Source organism: Thamnophis elegans, chromosome 10, assembly GCF_009769535.1.
Source record: "Thamnophis elegans isolate rThaEle1 chromosome 10, rThaEle1.pri, whole genome shotgun sequence".
NCBI lineage: Eukaryota > Metazoa > Chordata > Lepidosauria > Squamata > Colubridae > Thamnophis > Thamnophis elegans.
The window spans coordinates 7,192,279-7,219,870 of NC_045550.1; the positions used below are offsets into that span (position 1 = coordinate 7,192,279).

Genomic DNA, 27,592 nt, shown 5'->3' on the forward strand with positions numbered 1-27,592 from the left:
TTATACGAAGCTCCGGGGGCAGCACATTCCAGAGGGAAGGCACTCCCACAGAGAAGGCTCTCCCCCTGGGGGTCGCTAGCCGACACTGTCTGGCCGATGGCACCCTGAGGAGGCCAACTCTGTGGGATCGCACTGGACGGTGGGAGGCTACCGGTGGCAGTAGGTGGTCTCACAGGTACCCTGGGCCTAAGCCATGGAGCGCTTTAAAGGTCATAATTAGTACCTTGAATCACACCCGGAAGACAACCGGCAACCAATGCAGGCCGCCTAAAAGGGGTGTAACATGGGAGCACCTAGGTGCCCCCATGATAACCCGTGCAGCCGCATTCTGGACCAGTTGAAGCCTCCGGGTGCTCTTCAAGGGCAGCCCCATGTTGAGAACGTTACAGTAGTCCAGGAGAGAAAGGACAAGGGCATGAGTGACTGTGCACAGAGCATCCCGATCCAGGAAGGGGCGCAACTGATGCACCAGGCGAACTTGGTAAAAGGCCCCCCCGGTCATGGCCATCAGGTGTTCTTCTAAACTAAGCCGTGTATCCAGGAGGACGCCCAGATTGCGGGCCCTCTCTGAGGGGGCTAAAATTTCTAGGTTAGATCTCTCCTTGATAATTTTCCATCTGTTGCTTCTTGTCCTGCCCTCAGGTGCTTTGGCGAGATTGATCCCCTCTTCTCTACGAAAGGCTCCCAAATATTGGGAGACTGCTATCATGCTACTCCTACTCCTCTTTGTTAAACTAGACATACCAGTTCCTGCAACCGTTCTTCATATGTGTTAGTCTCCAGTCCCCTAATCATCTTTGTTGCTCTTCTCTGCACCCTTTCTAGAGGCCCAACATCTTTTTTATACCGTGATGACCAAAATGAGGTGCAATTTCCAAGTGTGGTGTTACAAAACAGTATAAGTTGGCACCACCACTTCATGTTAGTGAAGTATTAGTGACATTTCATATGATCCTATATTATCCCTCTGTTGATTCAGCCCTTTGTAGGATTGCATTGGCTTTTTTGGCAGCTGCAACACACCGCTGATTCTAGAAAGAACACTTCCGATTCACACATTAAAGAAACTTCCAACTTCATCAAATGCAGCCTGAATAAAATTGCTGAAATTTGGTGACAAAATGGTATAATGATGGCACAATTCTAAGGCCATTTTGGGTGTGTGTGTGGGGGGGGAGGTTAAGGATGAAAATGGAAATGGAAGGCCAACATTTCTATTTTCACCTGAACTTTTATCATTCTTTTGCATGAAAATTTCAGAGTGCAAATAGGGGTGCTGTGTTGCTGCAAATGGGGTATAGCCTATAAGCGGTAGATTGTCCACCTGTCCTAACATATCTGAGGCCCACGAGAAGGAGAACTGATGAATGAGATTTACACTGATATGATCCGCCAGTTTCATTTTCATTATTCTATCTATACTGACATTCTATGTCTAGAATCCTCTCACACATGTGCACCCTTCAATTCCCTTAAGAAGAAAAGGGAAGCATTCCTTCTTCCTCTGACGCCTTATAAAATATTAGATATCTTTTAGAGAAGAAAAATGGACAACTCATTTCTTCCCATTCCCTCTACTGATCACCAGAGAACGAATACAACAATCCTCTTTTTAAATTTTAATTGTTCTCCAGGCTTTTTCAACGTTTGTTGTACCTACTGGCCAAAAATTGTTCGAACCTACTCTGTAGGTGTGGCCTCCTTTGTGGGAGTGGCTTGCCACCCATGTGACTGGATGGGAGTGGCTTGCTGCCCATGTGACCGGATATGAAGATGCCGACGACACTTGTCAGAACCACCTTAAATTACCTCACACACAGCACTGGCATGCATAAGAATAGGATGTAAACTTGTTTTTTTTAAAGGCATCTTTGGTTTGCGTTAAAACAACTTCAACACACGCAATGTTCTGATTGCACCACAAACGCAGTAGTCATCCTTACCTTTCACAGAGGCACTGAGTTTTATAAATATGAGCATGATAGTGTAGAATAATCATATCCAAGGACCAGTGGTGGGTTTCAAAAAATTTTGGAACCTCTTCTGTAGGTGTGGCCTGCTTTCCGGGTCCACTGGTGGAACCTCTTCTAACCGGTTCGGTAGATTTGATGAACCGGTTCTACCGAATAGGTGCGAACTGGTAGGAACCCACCTCTGCTACTGTCTGACTTCATTTTGGGAGGTGGTGCTCCAGTAAGCTGTGAGATGTTTTGGAAAGAGATTTATTTCCTTCCTGCTGACTGGAAAAAGGAGCTGGGAGGAATGGAACAAGCAGGTTAAAAAGTATTCTTCTGGTAGGTCACTAAGAGTGTAGGCCTGATTAACAACATTGAAAAAAAACATTACCTGCTAATCAACTCTAGAGGTTGAGTGATGTTTTAAAGTGAAATGGAAAAAAATAATTTCGTATTTTTATCTTAGTGGCCTGATGTTCAACATTGTATTTTTGTTAAAAAAATATCAACTGCCTGAGAATCAGGCTTTGTATCAAGTTATGAACATATGGAACATATTGTGAGAAATGTTTGCATCAATGGATAAATGTCATTTATTGTCTGCAAACAGACCCAATAAGTTTTCAACTGGTCGGTCCATATTAGCAACTGTTCCCACATCCTCTGTAAATCAGGCCTAGTATTCCATAAGCATGCACGCTGGTGCTTCCCAGATATGTTGAATTTCAATTCCCTTCTCATTTAGCATGAAAAGTACTAGAGGACTGTGGAAGCTGTAGACCCAAACATCTGGAGAACATCTGCTTGATATGCGTCATAGGATTATGGGAAGGATTATTGAGACGATGGTACATGAAAGGCTTTATACATATTTAGGCAATATCTCCTAAATCCCAGTTGCCAGATGCTACATTGCTGAATGGGAAAGAAGTTGACGTTCAACACATCTGGAAGCCACCAGGTTGCCTAGGTCTGAAATGCATCATTTCTCAGCCTGATTTATACAGGATGTGGGAATAGCTGCTGATATGGGGCCACCAATTAAAAGGTTATTGGGTCTATGTTTACATATAATAAATGACATACATCCACTGATACATACATTTCACATGATACATTCCTTAGATGTACAGCTTAATACAATGCCCTAGCTCATATCATTGTGACCATTAGCCTTGCTAGCAGAAGATGATGGGAATTCTAGTCCAGCAGCATCTGAGTTTGTAAAATGTGGCAAGAGGTTTTCCTGTCTTCCATTCTTTACAGCATCCTGATCAGAGAACTACCCAACCATAACATACTCTCTTTGCCTTTTATATAAAGATTTTCTTGGCAGAGGAAGATCACATAGGATGAATACTGTTTTCCATCCAAGTAAGCCTAAGACAAAAATATCTAGGCTGCATTGCCAGATGTGTTTCATTTAAGGGAACATTCTTTATTCCACAATGCTTTCATGCCAAATGTTTCTTTTTCCATAATATTACCTTCTGTGTCCACAAACAGCACTTCAAACCACATGATGTTACTAATATTTTCAGCCCCTTGAAAAGCCAAAACTGCAATTTTTAATAGAACAATAAACAATAGTTCTCTTTATTGTACACATGCCATTGGTCCAATTAGGCTGGGTCAACTGGGAATTCTGAGAATTCTCAGGACATCTGCAGGCCACTGACAGAAGAAGGATGGTGAATGTCAAGAAACAGTGTTAGGGAGTATATATGGCAGTGGTGGGTTTCAAAAAAATTTCGAATCTACTCTGTGGGTGTGGCCTCCTTTGTGGGAATGGCTTGCCACCCATGTGACCGGATGGGAGTGGCTTGCCAGCCATGTGACCGGATATGAAGATGCCGACGACACTTGTCAGAACCACCTTACCTCCAGAATGCAGCCGCGCGAGCGATTATGGGTGCACCCTGGTACACCCATGTCACACCTATCCTCCGTGAGCTGCACTGGCTACCTGTTGGTCTCCGGACACGCTTCAAGGTGCTAGTCGTTACTTTTAAAGCCCTACATGGTATTGGACCTGGGTACTTGAGAGACCACCTCCTGCCAATCACCTCCCTATGACCAATTAGATCCCACAGATTAGGCCTCCTCCGAATACCATTTGCTAGCCAATGTTGACTGTCGACCCCTCGGGGGAGGGTCTTCTCTGTGGCTGCTCTGGCTCTCTGGAACGATCTCCCCATGGAGATCCGGACCCTCACCACCCTTCTGGCTTTCCACAAAGCCTCTAAGACCTGGCTATTCCGGCAGGCCTGAGGCTGATGAGTTCCCGGCCCCACTTAAACTGTTGTGACTGTTGTTTTGTTTTTAACTTGCTTGTCTTGTGTTCTGTTTGTATTCCCCTTCCCTTTGGTTTGTTAGCCGCCCTGAGTCCCTCGGGAATAGGGCAGCATACAAGTTGAATAAACAAACATTCCAACAAACATGTGTTTTCTTTCTTTCTCTCTCTCTCTCCTTCCTTTTGTCTCTCTGTCCCTGTTTCCTTTTTTTCTTTCATCTCTCACTTTTTCTTTTTTTTTCTTTTTTTATTTATTTCTTCCTTTCTTTCTCTTTCTCTCTCTGTGTGAATCTCTCTCTCTCTCTCTCTCTCTCTCTTTCTCTCTCTCTCTCTCTCTCTCTCTCTGTGTGTGTGTTTGTGTGTGTGTCAGTGGTGGGTTTCAAAAATTTTTGGAACCTCTTCTGTAGGTGTGGCCTGCTTTCCGGGTCCACTGGTGGAACCTCTTCTAACCGGTTCGGTAGATTTGACGAACCGGTTCTACCAAACTGGTGTGAACTGGTAGGAACCCACCTCTGATATATGGAGATCCAACTTAATAGTATCTTAGTCTTTTGTGCCTTGTGCTGCATGACAACAAAGCCCTTCTATTTCAGAGTTAAACATTTAAAGTCAAATGACTTTAAATATAGGAGACTGACAACCACAGTTGGGACAGGAATTTCAGTCATAAGTTGTTGGAGTCATGGCACCTATATGATTGGATCTGATTTTTTTGCAGTTTTTACAGTAGTTGTTAAGTGAATCACACAGTTCTCTAGCAAATCCATTCTTCTGAATGGGCCCTTTTTGCTGTAAACTGGCAAAAAACACTGTAAACATCTCAAATCATGTTAACATGACAATGAGATGCTGCAACCAACTGTAAATGTGAGATGATTGCCGAGTGCCTATAAGGCAGTTATGTCACTGTGGTGTGTGTGAGTGTGTGTGTCTGTGTGTGAACACACACAGCCATGGAGAAAACACCCTTTCTGAGGTTGTGTAACTTTGAAGTATCATTAAACAATTGTTTATATGTTGAATATTATCTTTATCATTGAGAATGGGAAGCTTCCATAGAAAGGAACATGCATTACTTAGTGTACAAGATATGCTACATCCTACTTTAAAAATGCCATTTATTTTGTCTGCCTAGACCAGTGGTTCGCAACCATTTCTTCACCCCGCACTCCCTTTAAATATGGACCATGGCCATGTGTTGTGGCTCAGTAGGAGCCTTTGGAGCTGCTATCAGACTCTGACACAGAAACCTCCTGTGAGTGGTTTCAGGATGCTCACAGGAGAGGATAACGAGCAGCTGTGGCTCGTTAAGGATCTCCTCCTGCGGATAAAAGATGGATGGTGCCATGCCCTAGTTGCAGAAGTCAACGTTCGTTTGTTCGTTCCATTCCGTTCCTGTTCTAGTCAAGGTTCCCCATTCATGTTCATGATTCAAAGAAACCAACTTGGAGAAGTGGTTTGCTGTAAGAGTTTGTTTTTGCATTTGCTGTTTAACTTTTTGCCAGACAATTTATCTATGTTTATTTTGGGCTCGCAGCCAGCAAAAGCCGGGACTGATAAAAATATTTCCTTTGAAGTTCTGTTTGGCTGTAGTTTTTGAACGGGCAAGGTGGGGGCCAGAACAGCCATGGACCACTAAGACTTAACTCAAGGGTTAAATCATAACATTTATTCAAGCCTCCATAGACCTTCTGTGGTGACATCATGGCTCCCAGATTGAGAACCACTGACCTAGATGATATCCCCTGGGCAACCTTTTTCCTTAAAGGCCTCATTTCATGAGAAGGTTTTCTGAAATCAGAAGAACTCTGGATACACCTTCTCTCCTGACATGCGTTATTTTGCTTTCTCACACATTTTTATATAGCTATCCAAATATTAATAGAACCCTCACTGTTTAAGAAAAGATAATATCTAATATATAGATCAATTTAAAAAAAACAGTAACTTGAGGCAGTATAAAAAAAAAAAACATACCAAAATGATGTATCCACAAAACCAGGCTTGGTTAACATTTTGGTTAACAAATCTCTGGAAGGAGGTTGAGATCCATAAGGGAGATGTCACTGCTTCTTCACTTATTAACCAAGAAAGAAACCACTCAACTCCATTTTGCAGAATTAAGAGTACTTTTACTGATTATAAGTAAATAGAAGCTAAGCAAAGCTGGATCTGAGCAAAAGCGCGCGAAAGCATTAGATATCAATACATGATTCATTCCCCTCCCCTTGGTAACCCCAGTCCATAGTCCAATCCAATATCTCCACAGCTGTCAGGTGGGAGATATCTTCAAAAATCATCATCAGGTTGGTATGCCGGACAGTTGGCCTTGGCGGGAAACTCCCCTCCTTGCCAGATGTGCAGACGATAGTGAGAACAACTCCCAATTAACAGTCCTCCTGTACAGATTATTTCCCTCACCCAAATACCACGCCCCCCCTCCCCATTTCAATGGCAGCCGAAAAGCAAGCAGCAAAACAGAGGCTGACAGGAGACATTAAGATTAAGATTTAATTTATTTCTATGCCGCCCTTCTCCGGGAGGGACTCAGGGCGGCGAACAACTCAAAAGGGGAAACGGGATACAAACACAATACACGTAATTAAAATACACAAGAGTCATACAGCCATACAAGTCGAGAGGGGAGGGGAACTCATCAACCCCAGGCCTTCCGGCACAGCCAGGTTTTGACGGCTTTCCGGAAGGCCTGGAGAGGGGTGAGGGTCCGAATCTCCGCGGGGAGTTCATTCCAAAGGGCCGGAGCTGCAACAGAGAAGGCCCTCCCCTGGGTGGTAGCCAGATGGCATTGGCTGGTAGACGGAACCCGGAGGAGGCCGACCCTGTGCGATCTAACGGGTCTGTGGGAGGTAATTGGCAGCAGGCGGTCTCTCAAGTACCCAGGTCCAATACCATGAAGGACTTTATAAGTTACGACTAGCACTTTGAAGCGTATCCGGAGACCGATCGGTAACCAGTGCAGCTCGCGGAGGATAGGTGTAACGTGGGTGTACCGAGGTGCACCCACAATCACTCACGCGGCTGCATTCTGGACGAGTTGTAGTCTCCGAATACTCTTCAAAGGCTGCCCCATGTAGAGCGCATTGCATTACATCATAACAGAGAAGGTATGCCTCCTACCCTTTGCCAGATGGCATCACTTCATCTAAGAGAATGGGAGAAGGCCCACTTAGCTGGATCTAGTGGAACAGGTAGAAACCACAGGGGTCAGCGTTATGGGTCACAATTCAGATTCAGACTCCGAGTCCGATTCTGACAATGGTATGCCAACTGAGTTTGTGGGTTGCCAGTCTAGTCATGATATATCTCAGGAGGCTGAGGAATCCCAAACATCTCCTGATCAGCTGGAGCAGTCATATGATGAGACGCAACCTCCAAGCCACAGATCTTGATTCATGCAGTGAAAAGCGGGGCTACGCCAGTCCATGAGACTTCTCCCTAGGCAAAGGTCATGGCCTGAGTAATTTGTGCCAGCTGGCTGCAGTCATATTTACTGGCTTTGCCAGTTTGTGTTGAAAACAATCAACTAGAATCCTAGTTCATGACTCTGGTTCCCGTGTTTACTTACTCTTGACCCCTTGACTAATGGACTGGCTAACTAACCCATTTGGCACTTTGAAGCCTGCAATGAATTTGGACCATTCTGAACCAAATTGAAGCTTCTAAAGAACAGCCTCACGGAGACTCCATTGCAACAACCCATCGCTACCACCTGAGAGTCACTCAGCCAGAAAAACTGTCTTGATCAGAAGCCTAGAAGGAAAAGATAAGTAGTTTTACAAACAGCTTAAAATAAACTCTCACGCAATGATTTTGTAATTAGATAAAGGCCTCTGTGAAATTACGTTAACAAATGTGTATCAGATTCTAGGACTACAGGCTAACCATTTCCGTCATGCCACCCTGAACTAGATTTAGATGCAGACTTTTCTGCTTTTTTGAAATTGCAAAGTAACAACCTGGTTCATGGTTTGCCTATTTTACTCGTCAATTTCTTGCCACAATTTCTTGCCTCCTATAAAAAATATGTCGTCCATAGACATAAACATTTTTGAAAAAAGAACCTCAAGGAACAGTACATGTTTCGAGAAAGAGAGAAATTGCGAATGAGTAAATTTCAGAATAAGAGAGTTTCAAACTAATCAGGGATTAAAGATGCTGAACTTGTTACCTGGAAAGCTGGATTCAAGACCAAGCACTATGCAATGGGATGAGCTCAGAGGTGGGTTCCTGCCAGTTCGCACCTATTCGGTAGAACCGGTTCGTCAAATCTACCGAACTGGTTAGAAGAGGTCCCACCAGTGGACCCGGAAAGCAGGCCACACCTACAGAAGAGGTTCCAAAATTTTTTGAAACCCACCACTGGTCCTTGGATATGATTATTCTACACTATCATGCTCATATTTATAAAACTCAGTGCCTCTGTGAAAGGTAAGGATGACTACTGATTTGTGGTGCAATCAGAACATTGCGTGTGTTGAAGTTGTTTTAACGCAAACCAAAGATGCCTTTTAAAAAACAAGTTTACATCCTAAACTTGTTTAGGTAATTTAAGGTGAGGTAATTTAAGGTGAGGTAATTTAAGGTGGTTCTGACAAGTGTCGTTCGCATCTTCATATCCGGTCACCTGGGTGGCAAGCCACTCCCATCCTGTCACATGGGCGGCAAGCCACTCCCACAAAGGAGGCCACACCCACAGAGTAGGTTCGAACAATTTTTGAAACCCACCACTGGATGAGCTCCTGTTACTTGCCCCAGTTCCTGCCTACCCAGCAGTTTGAAAGCATGAAAATGCAAGTAGAGAAATATGTACCACTTCAGTGGGAGAGGTAACAGCATTCCATGTACCTTGGCATACAGTCATAATGGCCACATGACCATGGAAGGATCTCCAGACAATGCTTTTTCTCTTGGCTAAGAAACAGAAATGAGTCAGACTGGACAGGGGAAACCTTTACCTTTAAATTTGAAACTACAGAAAGGCATTTATGGAATAAAAGAGGATTCTATAACTGGATGGATAGATTTCAAGATCTCTTTCAGGAATTCTCTCCATCCTATAATTTAAAATTATGGGAAGAAACTCCATTTATTTGTTCCAAGTAGATGAAAGGGAAGTGTTAAAGCGAAATAGTAAAAATATTATCCTGAGTTCATAAATGATAGAAAATTACTGGGAAGATTGAACTGTAATTATAAATTTATCTTCCCACAAGGTAATTAGCAGAGATGACAAATCTATTTATTTCCATCTATCTCACTTCCATGTATTTTCAGGCTCAAATCTGTTCTGTCTTATCTTCATCTATTTTTTATATAAATGTGTATCTTTGAATGTTCTATAGTATAAACATTTTGTACTAATAATTTCATTTTTGAATTAATTATCTCTATTTTTTTTCTGAACAACTTTTTCTCATGCAGGTATGATACACATAATTGTCCTTAATATGCATTTTTTACACACATGAACATTTATAGGAATGTGCAATCTGGAAAATTTCCCCCCAGCACCTGCTTTAAGAAATGCAAGATTAGTTCACTTAAAATGCAAGCAGAATAAATCCCCAACAATGTTGTTTATACTTTCCTCCCAAATAAAGAACGATGGCTATCCTGAAGAGCTTGCATATTGAAATAGGTCTACCGCAATTTTTGGACAAGATCAATTTTTCCTTCTGATTCCTAGATTTCTCTTCCCAAGCTCCCTCTTTTGTTCAAGCCTTCATCTCTATATGTGACAGTACATATGGTGAGGTTATCCAACACTGGCCAAGCAAGAGATATACATTTATTTTGAATTATACAGGTAGGCCCTGACTTACAACCATAATTTAGCCGAAGATTTCCTTTGTTAAGTGAGATATTTGTTAAGTAGTTTTGCCCCATTTTACGACCTTTCTTGCTACAGGTGTTAAGTGAATCACTGCAGTTGATAAGTTAGTAACACGATTGTTAAGTGAATGTATAGCAATAGCAGTTAGACTTATATACCGCTTCATAGGGCTTTCAGCCCTCTCTAAGCGGTTTATAGAGTCAGCATATCGCCCTCACAGTCTGGGTCCTCATTTTACCCACCTTGGAAGGATGGAAGGCTGAGTCAACCTTGAGCCGGTGAGATTTGAACCACTGAACTGCAGATAACAGTCAGCTGAAGTGGCCTGCAGTACTGCACTCTAACCACTGCGCCACCTCGGCTCTATCTGGTTACCCCATTGCCAGAAGGTCACAAAAGGGGATCGCATGACCTCGGGACGCTGCAAAGGTCATAAATATGAACCAGTTACCAAGCACCTGAATTTTGATCACATCATCATGGGGATACTGCAAAGATCATAACTGTGAAAAATGGTCATAAGTCACATTTTTCAGGGCCATTGTAACTTTCAACATTCACTAAACGAACTGCTATAAGTTGAGAACTACCTGTACTTTTCAAGGACAATAAGAGGGAGCTTATGTGTGATGATAATATTGTTTAAATGGGAAAGAAGAAAACTTTTAGACAAGACTTCATACTTTTGGGTTCCTTCCTTGACTGTATTGCTGATGTTTGGGCCACTGAAATATGGTACCATTCCAGGGATGAACTCCAGCAGATTCTGACAGGTTCTGGAGAACTGGTAGTGGAAATTTTGATTAGTTTGGAGAACCAGTAGCGGAAATTTGGAGTAGTTTGTAGAACCAGCAAATGCAACTTCTAGCTAGCCCCAGACTGGGGTGGGAATGGACATTTTGCAGTATCCTTCCCCTGGCATGCCCACCAGGCCACGCCCACCAAATCACGCCCACCAAGCCATACCCACCAGGTCACACCCACCAGGCCACACCCACCAAGTCACACCCACCAGGCCACACCCACCAAGTCATGCCCATCATGCCACACCCACCAAGTCATGCCCACCAGGCCACACCCACCAAGCCACAACCACCATGCTATGCCCACAGAACCGGTACTAAATTTATTTGAATTTCACCACTGCACCACTCCAAATTTCAATGGCCTGATCGCTGAGGGTTCTTAACAGCATATTGTTTGGCATACAGGTAGTCTTTGACTTATAACCATTCATTTATGACAGTTCAAAATTAAAACAACCCTTCAATAAAAGTGACTTATATTGTTTTTTGTACCATTGCAGCAGAGGTGGGTTCCTACCACTTCGCACCTATTCGGTAGAACCGGTTCATCAAATCTACCGAACCGGTTAGAAGAGGTTCCACCAGTGGACCCGGAAATCAGGCCACACCTACAGAAGAGGTTCCAAAAATTTTTGAAACCCACCACTGCATTGCAGTATCTCCATGGTCACATGATCAAAATTTAGAAGCTTAGCAAATGGTTCCAATGTCTCACATTTTGTAACCATCTTGCAAGCAAAGTCAACAGGGAGGCCAGATTCATTTAACAACGACATGACCAATTTAACAGCTGCAGTGGTTCACTTAATAACTGTGGCAAAAAAAAGGTGGTGAAATGGGGCAAAGCTAACTTAACCACTGTCTTATTGAGAAACAAAAATGTTGGACTCAACTGTAGTCATCAGTTAAGGACTTACACCTGTATACACATTGTATGGAGCTAATGTTGGTTTATCCTTAGCGTGTCAGCATCTACCAACTATGAAGAACATTTTGTCACCTTGCCTGAAAATAACTAAAACTAATATATCTTTACAAACATGTGCGATTGCTGTAGTCCTGAAAGCTGAAGTCACTGTACATCTTGCTACCACAGGAGTCAGCAACCTGAGGCTCTGGAGCTGCATGTGGCTTTTTCACCACTCTGCTGCAGCTCCCTTTTGTCGGTCGGCTCCACAATTGATAGCTTTCGGTTAGGACAGGTAGAGGAAAAAGGATGCTGCACTAGGAGGAGACTCTATGGTGGGGAGAACCGGACTTCCGGATGGCTTCAGAATTGAAGGGGGGGGGCTTCCGGTTAGGACCTTTGTGGCTCTTTGAGTGTTTAAGGTTGCCGACCCCTGTCCTACTAGGAACATACCAGTATGTATTTTCTTTTCCTTCTACACAGGTCTAGTCTTTATGAATTCTAATAAATATCTGAGCAGAGATCATAAAACAGCATAATTTCCTTTAAACATAGAACAACCATTGGAGGAAAAAACTTACTTTTGCTGCATTCCAAGCCATTTTGTAAAATATCTTAAGAATGTGACAGGGAATATCCAGGCAGAGTTATTCGTGGCAGTCCTTAAAAGGAAGATTAAGGGCCATAAATGAACAACAAAACCCTGATTGAGGGTTCAGTATTTAGGATTAACATGAAATATCTCACCTCTGCAGCTTTCATGTTAGCCAGTTACTAACATATTTCAAAGAATAGTTCCGTGGTGGTTTTTGGTTCTCAGTAATGTATTCCTTGGTTTGCTACCTCCATTGCAAATTTCTGTTCTGCTCTGCTGAGGAATCACATGCTTGTTTTCCTTCTCGAGATCACTGCCAGATAAATCAAAAGCTCCTATACTTACTTTGTGCTGACTTCAGCAACACATGTGCTAAAAGGCAATCTACTTTGCAAAAAAAATCTAAATTGGCATCTTAAGTACTCTCTGCATATGTGAAGGAAACACACTTTCTTTGTTTGCTGCCCAAAATGTATTTAAACTAAAGCTATAATTGGGTTTCAAAGAGAAATTAGGAGGTCTGCCATGTTTTTCTACTTAACAGTTGTAAAAGACCAGTTCCAGCTTTCAGTTTGTTTGCTTTTATAATCTTTATTATTGTTGTTACTCAAGACTTAAGTAATCAGTGCTTTCAGATTAAGTTTTGGGATACTCTTATGGGAATAATTTGTTTTAACAACCCATTAAGAAAAAAAAAAATAGGATGTCATGTGTTCAAATGTCTCTTGCCAATAAACTTTTTATGCCACAAAGCACTAAGCATATTATCTTACAATAGTCCTTGACTTGCAACAGTTTTTTAAGTCAGTGTTTCTCAACCTTGTCAACTTGAAGATGTCTGGACTTCAACTCCCAGAATTCCCCAGCCAGCTGGCTGGGGAATTCTGGGAGTTGAAGTCCAGACATCTTCAAGTTGACAAGGTTGAGAAACGCTGCTTTAAGTGACCATTCAAAGTTGCAATGGCACTGAAAAATGTGATTTATGATCGTTTTTCCACAGTTATTACTTTTATAGCATCCCCATAATGGTCTATAAGTCTGTAGCGGTATATATGTCTAACTGCTATTGTTATTGTTATTGCTACTTACAACTTGTACCTCAGTTTACTTGCCTGAGTAATCACATATAGGATTATTCATCCAACTTCCTGCTGAAATTAGACTTGGATCACATCGATGCATCCCTTTAACGTCGTCTAAAGGTTGCCTACTTAACTGTTCTTCAGGAAAACTTCTCTCTGAGGGAGCTTTTTAGAACTGAAGCTAATGTGACCAGAGGTGGACTGCTGCCAGTTCGGACTGGTGGTTCCAATTCTGCACGGTTTGGAGAATTAGCAAATCAGACCACTGTCTGGCCCCACTCCCACATCTTTTAAGGGGGCATTTTTGCCCATTTTTTTTTGCCAATTTTCCACCCAAAATCTACCTGAAAATCAGCCTGAAAATGGCCTAAAAATGGCCCCAAAATACCCCCCTCCAAACAAGCCATTTTCAGGCAATTTCAGGCTGTTTATAGGGCTGTTTTCAGGCTATTTATCCAGCCAAAATCAGCTCAAAAACCAGCCTGAAAATGGCCCCCAAAAGGCCTGAAATCAGTCCCCAAAACCAGCCTAAAAAGGCCTGGAAAACGCCAAAAATTTCCCCAAAACAGATTACCCAGCTTCTCTTCCTCTTGCAGGCAGCTTTCTCAGTTTAGCTTGATGCAATCTCTCTCCCACATCCATACCCACACCCACCCACCCACAAACAGATTGGATCTTTCTTTCTTTCCCCTCCTCCCCGCCACTGAAGACCCCTGGATTCCCTTTTTAATTCAATAATCCAGATATAATTTCATCTTTTAATCATCACTCTCCAATGTCAGTAAAGAAGGTAGTAATTTGGTCTCCAAAGTGAGAAGGAGAAGGACATTGGTTTCCTTTTACTTAAAAGAAGAACTTGTAGGAATTTAAAAAAAAAAACACCTAAAAAGCTAATCTTTTCATGACACAACTGTAGGATGCATAAATCCCAAATTAATGGACCCCAAATAGAACAGACATGTACTTAGAATTTTATCTTGGGGTGTAGTTCTAGGCTACCTTATCTTAGAGCACACATTTCTCTTATCAAGAAAGTGTTGTCTAGCATAGCTCCATAGCTATTTTGAGATTCTTCTATTCAAAAGGAGCACATTTTAAACCTGCAGTTTGCAAGCTTTTTTCTTGCTAAGATTGCTTCTCGGCTTCTTTATGCTGCTCAGTTTTCAATTTTTACAAAGTTTGATATTCTGGAAGCTGTCCAGTGCAAATTTATAAGAGTCCTATTTATAATTCCAAGATGATTCTAAGATGCTGCCTTATGGTCTGAATCGAGTTCTAGGTCTGTGGCTGCCAGGGACTTGTTTTAATTGGTGGGAAATAAGTACTGATAATTATTAAATTAAGATATTTTAATATAGCATTTTAACAATGTAATATGTTGACCATGGTACCCTATTAAATATGTCCCTGCCTTTAAAGCAGTTAAGACCAAGTCTAAGATAATTCCAATTCAAACAATTCTGTCACAAAAATGTTGTTTAAACTGTTTAAATTAAAACAAGGACAGCAGAAAGAAAAAAAAAAGAAAAAAATGTAAAGGACAATAAATCAAGCAAACTGTCTGGAAAGCTAAAATTTAATAGACTGTTTAATATTATAAATGCATCTAGCATAACAAAAGGAAAGAAAGAAAGACACGATAAGAGGCTAAACCAGAAATCAAAAGAATTTCAACCAGAGCCAGTGGTGGGTTTCAAAAATTGTTCGAACCTACTCTGTGGGTGTGGCCTCCCTTGTGGGAGTGGCTTGCCGCCCATGTGACCGGATGGGAGTGGCTTGCCACCCATGTGACCGGATATGAAGATGCCGACGACACTTGTCAGTTCAGTTCAGTTCAGTTCACTTTATTTGTATGCCGCCCTTTTCCCTGGGGGGACTCAGGGCGGCTCACAGTTCAAAAGGGGTGGGGGAAGGACAAACAATTTACAACATAAAAACATCAGAACCACCTTAAATTGCCTCACACACAGCACTGGCATGCATAAGAATAGGATGTAAACTTGTTTTTTAAAAGGCAACTTTGGTTTGCATTAAAACAACTTCAACACACGCAATGTTCTGATTGCACCACAAACGCAGTAGTCATCCTTACCTTTCACAGAGGCACTGAGTTTTATAAATATGAGCATGATAGTGTAGAATAATCATATCCAAGGACCAGTGGTGGGTTTCAAAAAAGTTTGGAACCTCTTCTGTAGGTGTGGCCTGCTTTCCGGGTCCACTGGTGGAACCTCTTCTAACCGGTTCGGTAGATTTGACGAACTGGTTCTACCGAATAGGTGCAAACTGGTAGGAACCCACCTCTGACCAGAGCTCACAAAAGTAGTAACCTAACCTTAATGACTACTGAACCTTGTAAGAAAAAGAGAGGCTTGTTTCTCAAACTCAAATAACTGCTGATGAAAAAAATGATAATACACCTTTAGTGTCAGAAGATCCAACTATGGTTAACCCCAAATGCTGTAAATGTTGGAACACCATTAAAATACTAAGTTGTTGATATATCCTGAAACCAGAACTTATGCCCAATAAATTGGCTTACACAAATTTTTCCAAATCAAAGGGAATAGTATTTCAACTAGAACAGAAATTACATCGAGTTCAACACTTGCAACATCTAATTCCAATTAATTACTATAAATTATGATTAGTAAGGTAGAGCAGGTATCCCCCCAATCTCTGGGTTGTGGCCCACTAGTGGGCTGAGAGCTATTTGAAACTGGGCTGCAGAAATGGAAGGCAAGTATAGGTGCTTGCACACACATCCCCTCTTGCACAAGTACTCCATTTGTGTGAGAGGCAGGCACGTGTGCACACCACTCACTCAAATGGACTTGCTCCCGCAGAACCATCCCCTGTCCCCCCCTGTCCGTCCCCCCCGGTCGCTCTGCAAAGCTGGAAAGACCGAGGAACACTGAGCTACTTATTTTAAAATTGTTTTAAGGCAAGAACAATTGTTAGATTCAAAACAGTGGAAGTGGTGGGTAGCATATTAGAACTCAAGAATTCTGTTTCTTAATTTTTTTTTCATGGTTTATTGTTACTTTGATTTATTGTAAAGACATTTAGCACTTTCAAAAATGGGCATAACAACACAGGTTTATTTGGGAAATTGTTAACATAGGGAGAAAAACAAGTGCTTTTACAAAAGGTTTATATTTATAGATTTTTTTCCCATTGAAATGGGACAAAAATGAATTGGTGATTTGTGGATTTGTCGATTAAAAAGATTGACTATGGGAAGAAAGGAAGTTTGCAATGTAATTCTACAGGGAAGAAATGATAAAGTTTGTTTCTGCTGCAAAGCAGATTGAAAACTGCATCTTTTTCTTCCTTTTTTCAGTTGTCTTTTTCTTTCTTTATGTATACTATTTCTAGTAACTTTTCTTTTATATTTTTCTGTTTGAGAGTGCTTATGGGGTTAATAGCAATAGTAGCAATAGCAGTTAGACTTATATACCGCTTCATAGGGCTTTCAGCCCTCTCTAAGTGGTTTACAGAGTCAGCATATTGCCCCCAACAACAATCCGGGTCCTCATTTTACCCATCTCGGAAGGATGGAAGGCTGAGTCAACCCTGAGCCGGTGAGATTTGAACAGCCGAACTGCAGAACTTCAGTCGGCTGAAGTAGCCTGCAGTGCTGCATTTAACCACTGCGCCACCTCAGCTCTTTTTTTTTTTTAAATTAATTTTTTTTTATTTTGTTACTTAAACAACACATGTCCACACCAGTGGGAAAAGAAAAAATCAAAAAGTCAAAAACACAGAGAAAAGAACAAAAAACAAGGCAGGGGAAAAAAGAAAAAAAGAAGAAAAAAGAAAACACAGGTAATATGGTAAACATTTGAGTTAAGATATTTGAATTAATATGAATTAATGGAAGAGATGCACCAAAACATGTTGTAACCAGCTGATATACTTTTTTATAATATATACCTGTGGTTTTTTTCTTTTTTCTTCTTTTGCCACCTCGGCTCTTTAATGGGGCTCTGACTATTGGGCTCTGACTACCAGGATTCAGACAAATAAAGGGGTAAGGCAAGGGTGTATGCTGTCCCCATTATTATTTAGTTTATATATCAATGAGTTGCCAGGGTTAATGAAGCATTCCATGGTGCATATGCCGATGATCCTAAATACATGCTGTAACAGCTTGCTCTATGCTGATGATATGATTTTTATTATCGTATCCCCAAGTAGGACTACGCAAGCTATTAGGAAGATTCAGCTGCTCCTATTGCCAGGATAACTCCCTAACCATTAGTAAATCTAAATAAAAAATCATGGTGTTTGGAAACATCATCAGAGACATGAACAAATTAGACAGTGAATCAATTAGACAGTGAATCAATTAGACAGTGAATCAATTAGACAGTGAACCAATTGAGCAGGTTAACACCTTTGTATATTTAGGTGTAACTTTTTCCAAGACTGGATATTGGGCTTGCCATCATCAATGGAGTACACTTAGAGCAAAAGCTCATTTAAATTTACTGCTTAAATGAAAGAATCATAGTTACCCAGGGTTCGTAGCCCCATTAATTAAAATATGTAAAGCTAAGATTACATTCTTGTATGGAGCAGACGTTTGTTATCTATAGTTAACTACACTCCTAGAACAAACACAGTCCCAGCATTTAAGAGGTATTTTGGGTGTAGATCTAAGAACATCTGTTGCAGCAGTTAGAGCTGAATAGGGAATTCATACAATTCATGCACTATCCAAAATTAGAGCATTTTAACTACTGGCACAAAGTCAGTGAAATGGAGACTAAGACTTCCCAAGTTATGTCTACTAGAGCAGATAAAATCACAATCACAGATCTCCTTTACTAACAAATTTTGTAAGAAGCTGTGGCCTTCTTGTCTCTAGTATAACAGGACAATGATTTTAAAAAAGAGCTGCCCAGAGCATTAAGGATATAGAAGCACAACATGATATAGGTATCTTTAGTAAGGTGGGTAGCTTGAAATGGCTGACCAAATACAAACATACTTTTCAAATAGACAGCTATTTGAAGTTACAACTGCCAAAACATCTTAGGGAGATATTTACGTGACCGAGATTCAATCAGCTTGACACAATGGTCAGATATGGGAGATTCTATTCTATACCCTTAAATCAGAGGTGGGTTCCTACCAGTTCGCACCTATTCGGTAGAACCGGTTCGTCAAATCTACCGAACCGGTTAGAAGAGGTTCCACCAGTGGACCCGGAAAGCAGGCCACACCTACAGAAGAGGTTCCAAATTTTTTTGAAACCCACCACTGGTCCTTGGATATGATTATTCTACACTATCATGCTCATATTCATAAAACTTAGTGCCTCTGTGAAAGGTAAAGATGACTACTGCGTTTGTGGTGCAATCAGAACATTGCGTGTGTTGAAGTTGTTTTAACGCAAACCAAAGATGCCTTTTAAAAAACAAGTTTACATTATATTCTTATGCAGGCCAGTGCTGTGTGTGAGGTAATGTAAGGTGGTTCTGACAAGTGTCGTCGGCATCTTCATATCCGGTCACATGGGTGGCAAGCCACTCCCATCCGGTCACATGGGCAGCAAGCCACTCCCACAAAGGAGGCCACACCCACAGAGTAGGTTCGAACAATTTTTGAAACCCACCACTGCCTTAAATGAGTGTCTGCATTTGTGGAGCAGCATAAGTAGAAGACTTGGCTCACATCCGATTTAATTATTGCTTGTATAATGGGATGAGAGACAGGTACCTTGGTCCATATCAGTGGTGGGTTTCAAAAATTGTTTGAACCTACCTTTGTGGGAGTGGCTTGCCACCCATGTGACTGGATATGAAATTATGAATTAGTACTTAGGTCGGTCCAAGTAGCTATTCAGAAACTCTGGCATTGAAGCATGCAAGTCTTAAAGCTGTCAAGTTACAAGATCCTTGCACCTCTAATCCTTTAGAAAAAAAACTAGGGGTCTTCAAACTTGACAGCTTTAAGACTTGTGGACTTCAACTCCCAGAATTCCTCCTCCAGTCACATTGGCTCAGGAACTCTGGCATTGAAGCATGCAAGTCTTAAAGCTGTCAAGTTACAAGATCCTTGCACCCCTAACCCTTTAGCAGTGGTGGGTTTCAAAAAATTTTGGAACCTCTTCTGTAGGTGTGGCCTGCTTTCCGGGTCCACTGGTGGAACCTCTTCTAACCGGTCTGGTAGATTTGATGAACCGGTTCTACTGAATAGGTGCGATCTGGTAGAAACCCACCTCTGGAGCAGGGACTGGCTTTGCAGACGGAGGAAAAGCATGTTGGCCTCCTTTTTTGTGTGTCCTAGATCAGCAGTTCTCAACCTATGGGTTGCTACCACTTTTGGGGTCAAACAACCATTTCACAGAGGTCGCTGAGACCAGCGCAACTCTAAAGCTTAGACTCCTTGAAATCCCCATGGATGGGCTCCGGAATGGCCACGCACAGTGTCGCCGTGGCTCCACGCCGTTAAAAAACATAGGTGCACCTGCAAACCCCATACAATTAGCCTTGGAGACTTCGTAATGGAAGGAAAGTGTTCCTGCGAGGGAGGAAGGGGCTTAGGTCTTGCTCCGGGCTGTAATTGTAAGGGGCATGTGCACAGCTATGTTTTCCACACCGCTGCCAGGTACTTTTAACTATATCTAAATCCACAACCAGACCTGTCATCAAGAGCCAAGCTCAGGAGCCCGAATTGGCTCCATTCACACAATGAAAACCTGCTTGCTAAAAGTACCATAAACCATGCACAAAGGAAAAGAGCAAAAAAATTGCAACGCAAGATAACAATTAAAAAAAAATGATAAAAGGGGAATTATTATTAGAAATAAAATGTAACAGAGAAAATGATATGTATGAAAATATAAAGTTGGGTTTCCTGAAATCCCACCCCGAGAACCCATCAGAGAAAGTAAATAAGCAAGGGCAACAACGGAAGGGAGGAGAGATGAGGAGGGAAAGGAAGAAAGGATAAAGCAGAGGGAGTAAAGGAGGGGAAATCAAGAGTAGGAGAGAGGGTAAGAGGAAGGAGAAGAGAGGAGGGGGGAGGAAAGAGAGGGGAAGAAGAGGGGAGGAAGGAGGAGGAGGGAAAGGAAGAAAGGGTAAAGCAGAGGAAGCAAAGGAGGGGTAAGTAAGAGGAGGAGAGATGTTAAGAAGGAGAAGAGGAGGAAAGAGAGGGGAAGAAGAAGGGAGGAATTAGAGGAGGAAAGAAGAAGGCAGAGAAGGGAGGTAGAGAAGATAGAAGGAACAAGGTTGTTGCAAAATAAAATGAGGTGGCAAGAAAATGACCCAAACTGTATTCTATATATTTGTAAGAAAATAACGATAAATGATTAATGATAATGATATAATTAATGGTAATTATAAGAGTGTATATTTGTGAATGAACTTGAAAGAGAAAATAAAAAACTTTTAAAAATTTTTTTAAAAGAAAAAACAATGCACAACGTTTTCCCAATAAATTAAGGTTAAGCTTACCACCACCACCAAGGATAAGAGCATTCCTACAAACAACCAGGTTGAAGATCCATCCAGGCAGGGTAAGCAAATTTGTAATGCAGCTGCATGCAACTTAGTTAAGGAGGCTGTGGGAATAAAGCCACTGTGTGTCTCTGTGTATGTGTGTATATGATTGTATAGCAGAGGAGGTTGTCCAGCCTCCAGGATGTGATTCTTTTCAGTACAAGATGTTGGCTGCCTCTATAAAAAAGATGTGGAGACTCTAGTGTAGAAAAAGGGCATAGAATAGCAACCAAGAGGATTAGGGGACTGGAAGCTCAAACATATGAAGAAAAATTGCAGGAACTGGGTATGTCTGGTTGAATGAAAAGAAGGACTTAAGGGTGATATGATAGCAGTCTTCCAATATCAATATCTACATTACGATTCATAACAGTAGCAAAAGTACAGTTATAGAGTAGCAACGAAAAAATTTTTATGGTTGGAAGTCACCACAACATGAGGAATTGTATTAAAGGGTCGCAACATTAGGAAGGTTGAGAACCACTGTCCTAGAGGGAAGGACAACACATTAAGCCAGCTGTCTGGATGTGTCTTTAGAATGCATACCTTGCAGAGGTGGGTTCCTACCAGTTCGCACCTATTCGGTAGAACCGGTTCGTCAAATCTACCGAACCGGTTAGAAGAGGTTCCACCAGTGGACCTGGAAAGCAGGCTACACCTACAGAAGAGGTTCCAAAAATTTTTGAAACCCACCACTGGTCCTTGGATATGATTATTCTACACTATCACGCTCATATTTATCAAACTCAGTGCCTCTGTGAAAGGTAAGGATGACTACTGCGTTTGTGGTGCAATCAGAACATTGCGTGTGTTGAAGTTGTTTTAACGCAAACCAAAGATGCCTTTTAAAAAACAAGTTTACATCATATTCTTATGCATGCCAGTGCTGTGTGTGAGGTAATTTAAGGTGGTTCTGACAAATGTGGTCGGCATCTTCATATCCAGTCACATGGGCGGCAAGCCACTCCCATCTGGTCACATGGGTGGCAAGCCACTCCCACAAAGGAGACCACACCCACAGAGTAGGTTCGAACAATTTTTGAAACCCACCACTGATGCATACCTTGGCATTGTGGTATTAATATGGCTATTGGCTAATAATGCTTGGAAAATAATACAGCTTGGGAAAACAGCTTGGCTTCTTCTGGGGTTGAGTTTAATTTAAATCAGACTCAGCTATGCTCCAGATATCACTGAGAGCATTGTAAGCTTTGCGTTCACTGCCAAAGCTTTCTCCAGCAAGTGTCTAGTTTCATTCTGTCCATCTTCTAATCCCCACCTGATTTACGGTTTCAGCAGAATATTGAGAGCCGTTAGTGCTATTTTTGCCACTGGTTTGGCTGTTCACCAGAAAAACAGAATAGCAATGAGAACTTTTTATTTGAAGCACATATTGTGAATGGGAAAGATTTGTATTTCTGAGCTTGGAAATCTTGATCAATGTCGTCATAGTGAAAGTAATAAAAATGGTGATCTTTAAAAAAAAAAAAATACCAGAAGCCTCCCACACAATTATCTGCTTAGCTTCCTCTTGTGTTGACACAGTAATTCTAGCTTTTTCTCATGTTTCACTTGATTTCCCAATTTAACTGAGATATCTACCATAATTTCACTATCACATAATTATTCCACTCTGTAATAAAATAAGATAAAATAGCCCTTAAGTGGAAGGGATAGGAAGGCCAGGAAACAATAATTGTCAAATGCCAACCCTGCTGTCATGCAGAAGATTATGATGGTTCCCTTATTATCAACAGAGAATCAGAGAAATTTCTAGTAAAAAATGTTGAATTGATACCCTACCAGAGGTGGGTTCCTACCAGTTCGCACCTATTCGGTAGAACCGGTTCGTCAAATCTACCGAACCGGTTAGAAGAGGTTCCACCAGTGGACCCGGAAAGCAGGCCACACCTACAGAAGAGGTTACAAAAATTTTTGAAACCCACCACTGGTCCTTGGATATGATTATTCTACACTATCATGCTCATATTTATAAAACTCAGTGCCTCTGTGAAAGGTAAGGATGACTACTGCGTTTGTGGTGCAATCAGAACATTGCGTGTGTTGAAGTTGTTTTAACGCAAACCAAAGATGCCTTTTAAAAAACAAGTTTGCATCATATTCTTATATATGCCAGTGCTGTGTGTGAGGTAATGTAAGGTGGTTCTGACAAGTGTCGTCGGCATCTTCATATCCGGTCACATGGGTGGCAAGCCACTCCCATCCGGTCACATGGGTGGCAAGCCACTCCCACAAAGGAGGCCACACCCACAGAGTAGGTTTGAACAATTGTGGAAACCCACCACTGTACCCTACTAATTGTGAGAGACATTACAGCCAAAATACAGCTGGATGCTTATTCCAGACTGTCAAAATTCTCTCTACAGAAAGGAGAGATCTAGATGAGATTCCATAATTACTTCACTCTTTTTTCTGGTCAATAGATGTCAGGAACTGACATTTTTGTGGCCTCTTGAAAACTGCTGGAAGTTGTGGGATAATCAAGCTCAGAGCTACTAATGCTATGGACTTAAGGTTCAACCAAGCCTCACTTTTTTTATTCAGCTCCATGTTTACGTATTAATATTATTACAACTTGTTAAAGATTGAAAACTTTCAGAAGATTTGGTTGTATTTGCTTTGTTAGTTCTCATTTAGTCCTTTAAGGAAGAAAATGCAAGGATTAGGATTTTTTAAAATATACAAATAAAACTAGATGATGATTTGACGATTAGAAAAGATGAACAAATATGCCTTTAATAAATAAATAAATAAATAAATAAATAAATAAATAAATAAATAAATAAATAAATAAATAAATATCAAACCAGAAAAGTGATGTGGATAACATCTCTACAATGGAATTGAAGAGCCGAGGTGGCGCAGTGGTTAGGGTGCAGTACTACAGGCCACTTCAGCTGACTGTTATCTGCAGTTCAGTGGTTCTAATCTCACCGGCTCAAGGTTGACTCAGCCTTCCATCCTTCCGAGGTGGGTGAAATGAGGACCTGGATTGTTGTTGGGGGCGATATGCTGACTCTGTAAACCGCTTAGAGAGGGCTGAAAGCCCTATGGAGCGGTATATAAGTCTAACTGCTATTGCTATTGCTAATAGATTCACAAAAAAGATTTGTTGAAACTTCAAAGAGATGATACTGTGAGAAGATGAAGAGCAGTATAGATAATTTCTCTCTACTGGAGTTACAAAATGGACTTGGTGAGGATGTTAACAATTCTCAAGAAAAGTCAAGACAGTATGAAAAGGCAAATGTTTCGATTTTGAAGGGATTCAGGTTTGTTGGGAGAAATAGAAAAAAATACAAAATCACTTTGTTTGTTCAAAGTTAGTAATGGTTTGCTATATCCGGTAATGTCTAATGATCTACAGATTAGAACAATATTTTAAGGATTTTATTTATGAAGATGTGATTTTATCTCTAGTGAGGTTTAATGGACTTTTTATTAGGATTGGATGACGCTACTTTGAAAATGTTGTTTACTTGAAAATGTTATGCAAGTGTAACAGGAAAGATTCAAAGTGGGCTAATTAGTGTAATTTGTATAATATATTGTTATTAACAGATTTTTACTGATTAAGATGGAGTGAAGCTTTAAAGATTTTATTATAGAGGATGGAATATAGGATGAAGTAGTGATTTTCTTTTTCATTTTTTTCTTTTTCTGCACTTCTTTATTTTCATTTTCATTTTTCTTTCTTTTTATATATTTATTCAGTGTAGATTGTTAATTGTATTTGAATAGCATCATCCTTAGTAAATTAATTACCAAAAATTGAGATAGAACCATGGAACGGAAAGAGGGCATTTTTGGAACATTCAATCATAAAACCAATAGAATGTAATTCCTAAAAGAAGTTCTGCTTTAGTAATATGTTTTTAGTTCAGCCCCCTGTACAGTGTGAAAAAGTGAAACACTTCTGACATCAGCGTCAACTTCCATTAATGGAGAGCCTACCACTTATTGAGGGCTTTGTTCTCTTCTTAAACTGTTCTGCGCCGAGGTGGCACAGTGGGTAGAGTGCAGTACTGCAGGCCACTTCAGCTGACTGCTATCTGCAGTTCGGTGGTTCAAATCTCACCGGCTCAGGGTTGACTCAGCCTTCCATCCTTCTGAGGTGGGTAAAATGAGGACCCAGATTGTGGGGGTGATATGCTGACTCTGTAAACCGCTTAGAGAGGGCTGAAAGCGCTATGAAGCGGTATATAAGTCTGCTATTGCTATTGCTATTGCTATTGCTATTGCTATTGCTATTGCGATTCCCATTAGGAATGTTTTCCTTAAGTCCAGTCACTTCCTTGTAACTTTAACTCACCTTTTCTTCTTGTCCTTTCTTGAACAACTCTGAACAATTTTGCTACATTTTCTATATTAGGGGTCTCCAAACTTGGCAAACTTGTGGATTTTAACACCCAGAATGGCTGCCTGAGGAATTCGGAGAGATGAAGTCCATAAGTCTTAAAGTTATCAAGTCTGGAGACTCCTGTTCTATATCACTGTCCTTCAGACAATGGAAGATAGTTATCACTTCTCTCCACAGTCTTCTTTTCTTCAGGCAAACATATCAATCATCTCTCATGATTCTTTATAAGTCCTTCCAGGTCCCACAAAATATTAGTTGCTTTTTTTTCCTGGACATTCACTTTCTGAACACCTGAATCCCTTTTCCATGAACTGTTGACTAATAAAGTCATTTCCATCCTACACTCATGCTGTTTATTTTTCCTATTCAAATGTAGAATGTTGTATTTTTCTCTGCTAAGATTTATTTTTGCTGGTTTTTGAACAATACTCCATTCTTTCAAACCTCTCTAAATTTTGCTACTCTAAATCTGGAAAAGACTCTCTTTAAAAGCGCTTTTTCTCCTATCTTTGTGTTGTCTGCAGATTTGATAATATATATTCTAAGCCCTTATCAAAATCATTTATAAATATGTTGAATAGCACAGTGGCTAAAAAAACCACCATGTTATGCTGCCCGACCTTTCAGTCTTGAAACAGAACCATTCACAGAACTCAATTTTTTACCTACTCTGTATCCCCCTAATAGAAACATAGTTCAGTGCATTTTTAATGTACTAGAACTCCAGGTAGATTTTTTGAGTGCTTTGTTGAAGAAAAAGTTCACTATACTATCACATTCTCATGGTTACTTTTATTTTAAAAAAATCAGGCTGGTCTGTTATGTTATATCTTGTTAAAATCATACTGGCTCGTGCCAAGTAATGTAGTCTACAACAATCTCAATCCTGTGGCTCATCTCATTTGAATATAGGGACAAGTTTCAAGTTTATTAGAATTTGTATGCCGCCCACTCCCAGGGGACTCTGGGCGGCTCACAACATTTAACTTTAAAAATAGAAATAAAATAAAAAAATACAGTATTAAAATTCACATCACCCATTTCATCTAAGGGGGGCTGGATATCCATCAACAGCCTCAGGCCTGACGGAACAGCTAGGTCTTAACGGCTTTACGGAAGGCCGGGAGAGTGGTAAGGGTCCGGATCTCTGCAGGTAGATCATTCCACAGGGCGGCGCAGCAACAGAGAAGGTCCTCCCCCGGAGAGTCGCCAGCCGGCATTGTCTGGTTGACGGCACCCGGAGGAGGCCCAACCTGTGTGATCTTGTTGATCGTTAGGAGATAAGTGTCAGGAGGCGGTCTCTCAGGTAGCCAGGTCCTAAACCATTTGTTCTTCTCCAGTTCTCTAGCACTATGCCCATCCCTCATGATTTTTTTAAAATAAAAATTAAAAAATAAAATAAAAAAATAAAATAAATATCATAGAAATAGGATCCAAAACTCCTTCATGACTCTCAAAAGTAATTATTCTAGTTCTGGAAACCTGAATCCATTCATGGTCACCAGGTACTTCCTAATAAAGTCTGCATTTTTTTTTTGGAATTGCTTCAACTCCAAATGGTCTATTCTATTTGAAAATCTGATTTTATTTAAATTCTTCTGGGAAGCTATCTTTCCATCTTTTTAGATATTAAAAGAGTGCTGTCATATGATCTAACCCCCACCCTAGCTATCTCATATACGGTAGATTTAATCTTATTAATTTCAAAAGTGACAAAGTTTATGGCACTCTTGGTATATTTGGGAAATTATGAGATCCTAGGATCTTTCTATATGTTTTTAGATTCCATTTCCCATTGCAGACCTGTGATTATATACATAAACTCGGACGGCAGGAGTGGAAAACAACCAGCGACAATAATCAGCACTGTAGGTGAACCCGAGAAGTTGAAAAGACTCTCCAAAAGAAGCCAGTGACACAAATAACTTCATTGTTGCTAGAAAAAAATATTTTCACTCAATGGCGTCCTTACGTTTTAACCAGTGATGTGCGGTGAGGTTTATAGCTGGTGAGGCAGCAATTTTTTTAGACTTGTGGACTTCAACTCCCAGAATTCCACAGCCAGGCATGCTCAGTTCCAATTTAAAGCAACAGCATTTGTTTTTCTCCTTTGCTAAATAAATTTCCTTCTTTCTTTTTCTTCTCCCTTCCCCTCCTTCCTCTCTCTCTCCCTCCCCCCTACCACCTCCTGTAGAGGGCACTTTTTAA

General features: G+C 40.9%; 1 protein-coding gene across 1 annotated transcript in view; it reads left to right on the forward strand.

The window, feature by feature from the left end:
• Window positions 1-27,592, forward strand: part of CPXM2 (carboxypeptidase X, M14 family member 2) — a 143,223-nt gene that overhangs the window by 4,423 nt on the left and 111,208 nt on the right. The gene's annotated exons all lie outside the window — the stretch shown is intronic.